We start from the raw sequence: 8,830 nt of genomic DNA on the forward strand, positions 1-8,830 counted from the left end.
AAAACATGACAAAGGTCCCAACCACTCATCTGTTAGAGTCCTTCAAATGTCGTCTGACAAACACTGGCTTCTGTTGTCCGGCCTCGAAAGCCTCTGTTTAGCCCGAGTCCAGTTGGCTGTTGGCCGACAGTTCAGGGTGGTTGTTAAAACTGTCCGTCATTGCGCACGCGTGTTTGTTTGCGATCACGATCGTGATTTTTAGCAAGTGGTTTAAATGCGTCTCTTGAAACGTGCTCCTGTCATGTGTCAAACTTTCTTCCAGAGGTTCGTATAGAGCGACTGAAGTCAGGTTAGAAGAGAGAAAAGCAAAAGGACTTCATCCTTAGGACGCAGTCCACTGCACAGTGTGAAATCTTAAAGTGCTTCCTTCGAGGGTTTGAGGCGAGGCTCGGAGACGCCGTGTCGAGACGCATTAGTGTTTAAAGGTGAGCTTACAAAAGGGGCTCTTTTAGTAACAGTCCTCTCTTGAAACCTGCCGTCTTCTTCGCTGATTTCTCAGATATATATGGCTGCCTTTAGATGGAGTCACTCAAAACGGTCCAAAAAAGAAGGGGGGGGGGGGGGGGCAACGTGTCTTTACACCTTAGAGCAAGAAGGACATGAAACTCGGGTTGAATCATCAGTGCATTGCTGGGGAACTGTTTTGATAGAGGATACTCAGCCAGTCAGTGTACACTCCTACTCTAGCGACATATTTGTATGACGTGGGGGGGGGGGGGGGGGGTGAATTCCAAAGCGACGGCACGAAGCGAAAAGATCTCCCTTCGTCGCCAGTCATCGCTCTCAATGAGAGAGACACAGGAGACTCTGCAGGAACATTTCAAAAGCTTGCGGTAATTCATTCTGCCCCCCCCCCCCCCCGCAGGACCCCTTCATGTAATAGTTATTCCCCGCTCTCGCTCTCTTCTACCTCATCTCACTTTCACTTTTTGCAACATTATTATGGATTATCTTAGAGCATTAAAAAGGCAATCTTCCACTTGGAATGCGCGGCAGATAGAAGTCATAACTCTCAAAAGGGACGTCTCCCAATAACGAAATTCCCCCGTTGAACTTAGCTAATTTTTCTTGATGTTAGCTCCACTCCTTCTCTGTTTTGTCTTGAGAATCTTGTCAGGCCCTGACCTTTGACCTCTCAACTATTGGAGACGACCGTACGGAAAGGCGCTGGTTCTGTGACCAGATCCCTTTCTTTGGCCATTCTTTGACGCAGGTTTTTGGGGGGGATTTTCTGCCTTCAAGTCCCACCGCCGATTTCAACTTCCGTATGAGTCGCAAAAGCCGGGAGAGTTTTGACAGAGATAGAGAGAGAGAAGAGGATTGTACAAAGACAAATATCACCGGCAGGAATCACTGGTTGGTTAGCTGACATGGACATTGACATCCTCAGTGCACAAAAGTCCCTTCAGAAGAACACAAAAAAAACAAAAAAAAACAGGTAAATTGTTCAACTTGACAAGCAAAGCCATGTGGGTCTAAACAAGCAACCTCTCTCCCATCCGTCCTGGGGTTAGAAATCACTGCGCCCAAAGAGCAGCGCCCCGGCCCCTTGGGCCCCGAAGACGCCTCGGCCCCACATCCGGCGGTGACTCAGTCGTCGAGGAAAGTAAAGCACGCAGTTTGTCCCGCCTCCGTGCCATGATACACCATTTTTGCCTCCAAAACTCCAGTTCCCCCGAAAACGATTGACGGTCTCAGTCAGCCGATGGAGAATCATGAATTACTTTGGCCGAAGGTTGAAAAGGGGTTTTGCGCTGTCAAACGCGGTGGCTCGGTGTAGTCTCTGACCCTGAGTGTTCAGATGCTGGCCGGAACCACTAGATCAGCGCTCTTGACGCCTGACCGATACAGGTAGCTGGCGGCGGGTTTGTCCTCCCGCATTTCACGCAGAATGTATTTTACCTGGTAAAACAGAATCTGACAAAAACAAATGCTGCGCGCCATGATAGCTCGGAATCACCACCCTCTGTTTTGTAGTTAGGGACTGAACTGCCAAACTGGAGCGATCGCATCGGAGGAACCTGAGAGTCGCTGAACGACTTGAGGTTTCGTTTCATTTGGTAGTTTGCTATAAAACACATTGTTTTTGTTGTTTTTTTTAAAAAGATCTATACTTAAAAGTCAATGTTACGTACAATACAAAGGTAATAACCAAGTCACTAGTTCAAAATACACCACTGTATGTTCAAATGTCAATTTGAAAAAACGCATTGCTGTAAATACACGACACAAAGTTGGAGCTTTGATATATCACATACCGAATCATTCCAAAGAGAGGGGAAGTGGTCCTTGTGTTCTTTTTGAAGTATACGAAGTATATTTACCTCCCAGTGTACAGAGCATGTACTTTATAGTGATCTAAAGACATTGTGAATTGTAGTCTTATTTTTTTGTATTGCTATTCAGCTCAACAGGCATCAGTGAAGTGACGACGAAATATTTTCACCATATTGAAGAGCAACTGATTCGTTCATTTATTTTTTGTTTTCTGTCAGGAGCACATCCCTGCATTAAGATGACATATTTTTTTATATTGGAAATCTGTAATGTGAACGCCAAAACTAAAAGGAAACACCCGCGTATAATGTAACAGAGACGTTTCCTTTTACGTTGGCAACCACCTTGTGTGTGTACTGTATGTGTTTTCAGTTGAGTCAGAACGCCCCAAAACGGCACGGCGAGATGCTAACGGAATGACTCTTTAAAGGGTAAATCAGCCCTAAATGTAGCGGGTGTTTTGGCTTTGGGATTGGATTCTGGACAACGCCTGCGCAGGACTCCTGTCAAACTGGCCCGGTTGACAAGTCCCAAAGAACACAGCTTCCTGTTGTTTGCCTGCCATAGCGCCCCTCACTGGTGACAACTTCATGCTTGTGCGTTTTTTTTTGTTTTTTTTGAAAAGCTTATGGTATTTGCACATGCAACCCACCCGCTGTGATGTCACAGTGTACTGACACACCCCGGAGTACACTTCTAGTCACTGCAGCCAGGTAATAGGTGAAACCACTGGAGATCAGCATGCTGTTAAAGGCCCCCATATCATGCTCACTTCCAGCTCTATATTTTTTTTCATTCTGGGACTTTGCATGACTCACAGTTCAAAAAAAGTCCTTATTTATCTTCTACTGGCCCTTTATGCAGCCCCCCCCAGTTCCCCCTCTTGAGAGTAGTCCTGAGCAGAGCGCTCCAATAAGTCAGTACCTGTACTTGGTGGGTGGAGATGACCTGCTGAGGGGGGGGGGGGCGTGGCATATGTACAGTTGTGACATCACACAAGTCCTGACCACTCATTTCGAGGCGCAAGTGTCTGAATAGGGGCTGTGCGCTTTGATGCTTTCGCGGTGTTTCTCCAGCACCCAGACCTGCTTTATAATCAAGACAAGACACGGAAATCTCACTTTGTACAATATGGGACCGTAACTCAGGATACATGTAGTGGAGTGAGTAGTAAAGTTGTAATAAAGTAGGTTTTTACTATTTACTGGAATAAGTAGTACATTATTTAATTATGTACAAAACGATTTATGTAGTAGTAGTGTAAGTAGTAGTTAACAGTACCTCAAACACGTATGTACCAAAAGTATTTAGGTATTTCCCACATGGGCCATATAGCAGTGAAACAACAGTTTGCTGCCTTCAACGAATCACAGTTGATTTACTCTTTAAAACATTCAGTGCCATTCAGGTCCTTTTCGTTACTTTGGTTTTGTCTCTGGTGACTTGTTTTGTTTTGTTTTGTCTGTATGATGCTTTACGGCTGTTTGTACCTACTCCTATACTTTGTCGTGTAAAATACTATTTGAATAGACGCCTCGCTTTCGACGCGACATAGAGCACTTGCCTGGCACAGTACACACACACACACACACACACACACACACACACACACACACACACACACACACAGCTCAGCATTACTTTGCAATTTTGAATTCAATTAAGTGTGTTATAGATATATCAGAAGCAACCTGTGTTGATACAAAACTGTTACGATAATAAACGCCCGCTGTTGAAAGCTTGTGCAACGTGTGTTGTTTCAAAACTACGCGCAGCATTTCACACACACACACACACACACACATTTCAAACTTTAAATAGTCCCCCCCCCCCAGACCCCAGATCCCAGATATGGGTTTTCCACAGAGAGTTCAGTCGCCTTGTCAAAAATACTTGAAAGCACATCAGCTCCGTTTCCCTCATTGACACATCCAGAACCTGTGAATATGCAAACGTCGCTCCTGCTGGACACTTCCTCGCCGTATGTATGTGCGCTGGGGGGGGGGGGGGGGGGGGGGGCTCGGCTCTCCACTCCACATCAGGACTGTTAAGACACACAAACTCAAATGTGAGAACGCCGCCGCAGTCAGGGAGCAAGGTGAGGAATGCATGTGAGTGACTGCGGCACCCAAATGGCAATCAATTCATCAGTTGCGTTTTCTCCATTCGTGTAATATCATTATGATCGTTTGGTACAATGCTTTGCCTTTTTATCTATTTATCCCCCTCCCACCGGCGCTGTAACGCCAACATCATAACCGTAACCATGGCAACACAGAGAGAAAACCACACACTCACACACACACACACTGTTTATTCCAGTGTCGATTCCGATGAAATGGAACACAGAGATCAGAAGATCAGAGCTGACCTAGATTGGGAGGGCAGAAAGAAAAAAAAAAAAAGCGAATCAAGAGGACAAACAGAACACAGTTAATTGGATTCAATTCCAAATGGCGTCTCTGCGGTGAAATGCTCAGAGGCGACTGTTTCGGGAAGTGTCTCAGGTCTTCGGGCGAGGCATTTTGTAAAAGGCATGGGTTGGTCTTGTGCTGCCGCGTCTGACCCGGACTTAATCGCGGAAGTCGCTGGTGTCTCACTCGCACGGGAGGAAGTGGGAGAGGTTGGGGAGTGTGCGTTGCCATGGTGAGGGTGTGATCATCATCATAATCATCCTCATCATCATCATCATCATCATCATCATCATCGTCGCAGTCGGGCTCAACAAACTCGCCGTCCCTCTCGATCATGAGGATGAATAATCAAACACCAGGGATGTGAATGGAAACTCTGAGGCTGTGTCCTGGCGCGGGGCATCTCGCACGCACACACACACACACACACACACACACACACACACACACACACACACACACATTATAACAACTGAGAGGAAAACCATGCGAGTGTGTAAATCGGAGCCCCAGAGCCTGTGTGTCATTTTTTCCATGTGTTTTCTTCTCCTGCTGCGAACATCAGATTGAAATATCACCCACGCTGTGACACTTTGCCCGCCCCGGCAATTAGATCGGGGGGGTCTTTGCAAATTCAAATGTTATTTCGTACAGCGCCAAATCACAGCAAAAGTGAGCTCATGGCACTTTACAAACAGAGCAGGTCTAGAAATGCACGGCACAGAAGTATGACTAATAATAATAGTTGTAGCAGTTGGGGGGGGGGGGGGGTGGGGGGGCGGTCACACAGGCTCAAGGCAGCGGGTGGTCCGCAGCAACGATCCATGGACGCCTGCGAGACGAGGGAAGCACAAAGTTAGTAACACGTATTAATGGGACGTGAGCGCGAAAAGATGGAGAGGGATGGGAGGAGAGAGGAGGTAAGTGCATCATGGGACGCCCCCCCCCCCCCCCCCCCCCCCCCCCCCCCCAGTAGTCTAGGCCTATAGCAGCAAAGTGTGCCTACCTCCCGGACCCAAACCGGGAGCTGGTCCCGCGGCAGAGGAGCCGGCTCCCGTTCTGCTTTTGGAGATTTCGATATTAACTTTCATTTAGATGAATTATGCATAAATACAATGAAATGTATGCATGTTTATCAGACGCTAAAACACTTGGCAGAGATCCATAAGCACTATGAGACAGAAGTTCACGACCCTGTAAACAATTATTTTAGCCCCCGTTACGAGATAAAACACAATCACGACCCTGGTCCCAGATCCTCTGGCTCGCCGCCCCCCCCCCCCCCCCCCATCGATTCGAATAATGACGAGAAACGAAATCCAGCCTGATGATCGGCCTACAGAAATACCCTCACATGTCGACTGGGGGCCTTCTGCTGCTGGGGGGCCTTCTGCCTGCAAACACACTGCCACTGGATTGGACGACTCAATGAGCCGACACAGTTGTCTTCAGAAAAGAAGGAGACTTTTCTACTTTTAGTTTACGTCAATTCGCTCCAATCTAAAAAAAAAAAAAAAAAAAAAAGCTTTTTTAACTCATTGACTATGACCTGCTCATTAGTAAATGAGATAAATTGTCCTTTGGGTTTCTATCCTGCAATAGTCTGTAAAGCCTGCCAGGCTTTCTCGATCTCCTTTTTTTTTTTGTGTGTGTGACTCTGTCTCATCCCTGTAGGCTGCCTCGCGCTCCTTCATTTTCATCTTTCTTTTTGCGCTGTTCTCTCACATCCTCTTTGATTCCTACAGCCTTGAACAGGCAATTTTCTCCCTTCTTTATCGGCGCTTCATCAGTGCGAGTTCCATTGTCGGGCCGTGGCGTATTGTTCGGGGGTACAAGGCAACTCGCGCGGTTTTCTTTAGGAATTAACATACGCTCACAAAAGCGAATCTTTGCGACGGCCCTGGGAGCTCAACGCGCCGCGGCTTGAGAAAACACGTGCAAATAGACGCAACACAGGCAAAGTAAGAAAGCGTCTTCACCAGTTTGACAGCACACGCACAGCAATTGGAAAAAAAACAAAAAAAACAACAAGCTGCAAATACAGAAAACACAACCAAATACATTAGAAATAGCATGATTTAGTGTCCTGGTGACGCCCCAACAGTCCCTCTATAGGTTTCAGAAGAGGACATCTTCTTTGCGACGCGTCCAACAATGCATGCGTTGACAGAGATGGGGCCAAGACACACCCGGTGACACTGGCACATCTTTTGCGAGCGGGTTGGATGGTTTCTTCTCATAGAAAATAATAATAATAATAATAATAATTTAAAAAAACTTCACAAACATCAGGATGAACGACACGCATGCGAAATCAGTGAATGAAATGGCGACGGCAGACATAAACCTTCGCTGCAGGGAGCTGTTTATTTATTGACGAAGGTTTTCTTCTCCAGCCTACATCAAAGGCAGGAGACACGCTAGGTGTGTGTGTGTGTGTGTGTGAGAGACAGAGAGGGGTTGACGGAATGCGCGTGTCATGTGTGTGTGTGTGTGTGTGTGTTTTCACGGCGACAGCCGAATCAGGTCATTAAAGAAATGAGATCAAAGTCACATGACACCACATCGAGATCACAGCCGGCGGACCTCCTCTGCCGTCAAACACAACAATCCTCACAGAGCTAGTTCCAAATGTGCCATCTTGAAATGAAAGAGGGACAATAGTTGACATGGGACACAATATAATAATGCAATCGTAATACGAGTTTGACAAATCAAGTCGGTATCTTTGTCCCGGCAGCCTGCGTCAGGGTTTCTGTGGACCTGGCAACGAATCTACATGTGCATTGTATTAATATAGATGTGCAGCCAAGTTCAAACGGCCCGGTCGACGCATTTCAGCGCTGCACATTTACGCCAACTTGAGCTCATGTTGAGCTTATCGACACCACTGATCTATTGATACTTACACAAGAGCGGAATGCGGTTCAACAGTCCATTCCAGAGACCTGTCGCATGTTTTGCCTCTCAACCTTTTTCCGACCTCGGGGTTTTTGTTTTAATCCCTGTGCCAATGACGTGCAGGTATTGCGACGATGGCGTATCAGGGCCAGGAGCAGGGGGTATCATCCTAGGTGGTTTCTGGTCACTTATCTCGACACAGATGGCTATTTCCATACACAGATCACGGCGCACACCCGAAAACGGCACTGAATCAGATTGTATTGTTAAATAGCCTGTCTGGGGTTTCCTGAGCTCTGTTCACCCTTTGTTTCATTATTTATGGTATCTATGCAGGGCTGCTGCTGCTGCTGCTGCTGCTGCTGCTGCTGCTGCTGCTGCACTGGGTTGCATCACATGTTACAGGCACTCGTGATGTTGTTTCCACCACCTCTGTCTATTCCCATACTGTGGAGTTATTCAGTCAGTGTCAGTGGTTGGTCTGATGAAGGCTTTGGCTTTCTCTAACTTCATAATCCACTGGAGCGCTAGTGTGTGTGTGTGTGTGTGTGTGTGTGTGTGTGTGTGTGTGTGTTACCTCCAAAGTCTTTTTCTTTTTTTTTTTTTCCAGTTGCAAGGTACTTTACATTTCATCTTCTTGTTCTGCTGGTCACATGACCCCTCTCTAAACCCTGCTCCGCAGTCCCCGTTGCCAGGGACACGGTTGCCATAGCGCCAGTCAGTGCATTCTGACCCGGACTGGGAGGGTTTGTGTTTTTCTCTGCGGACAGAATGAGGATTTATTAACTGCTTATGTCAGACACGCATGGATTCGAGATTATTTCAAAGTCGACGGCAGCGCTGCTCGTGGCCGGCCTGAGCAGCCCAGTTCGACCAGTTGCGCTGGCGACTGCTGGGTCACTGGGAACCGCACGTATGAACAAAGCAAATTTAAGCCATTGGGTGCTCACCTGAGCCAAGTGCAAATATGAAAGTCAGCGTCCAGACAGTCCGAATAATTATCTCCAGTTATTTGGACCGTCAAACAAAGAACCACCGTCTGAACACTGTTGCACAATTTCAATCAGTTCGAGCATCGAGCACCCCCAGCTTCATGCGCATCCTGTGGTAGCGGCCATGGCTAACATTACATAACTTACATGCGTTCCCTCCGAATGCAAAAATACAAAATAAAATACCACAAGATAAAACAAAGAATGTAAAGTGTATGTGAGGAAGATAATGGAGATTTGGGCTTC

Source organism: Enoplosus armatus, chromosome 24 (assembly GCF_043641665.1).
Source record: "Enoplosus armatus isolate fEnoArm2 chromosome 24, fEnoArm2.hap1, whole genome shotgun sequence".
NCBI classification, from domain to species: domain Eukaryota; kingdom Metazoa; phylum Chordata; class Actinopteri; order Centrarchiformes; family Enoplosidae; genus Enoplosus; species Enoplosus armatus.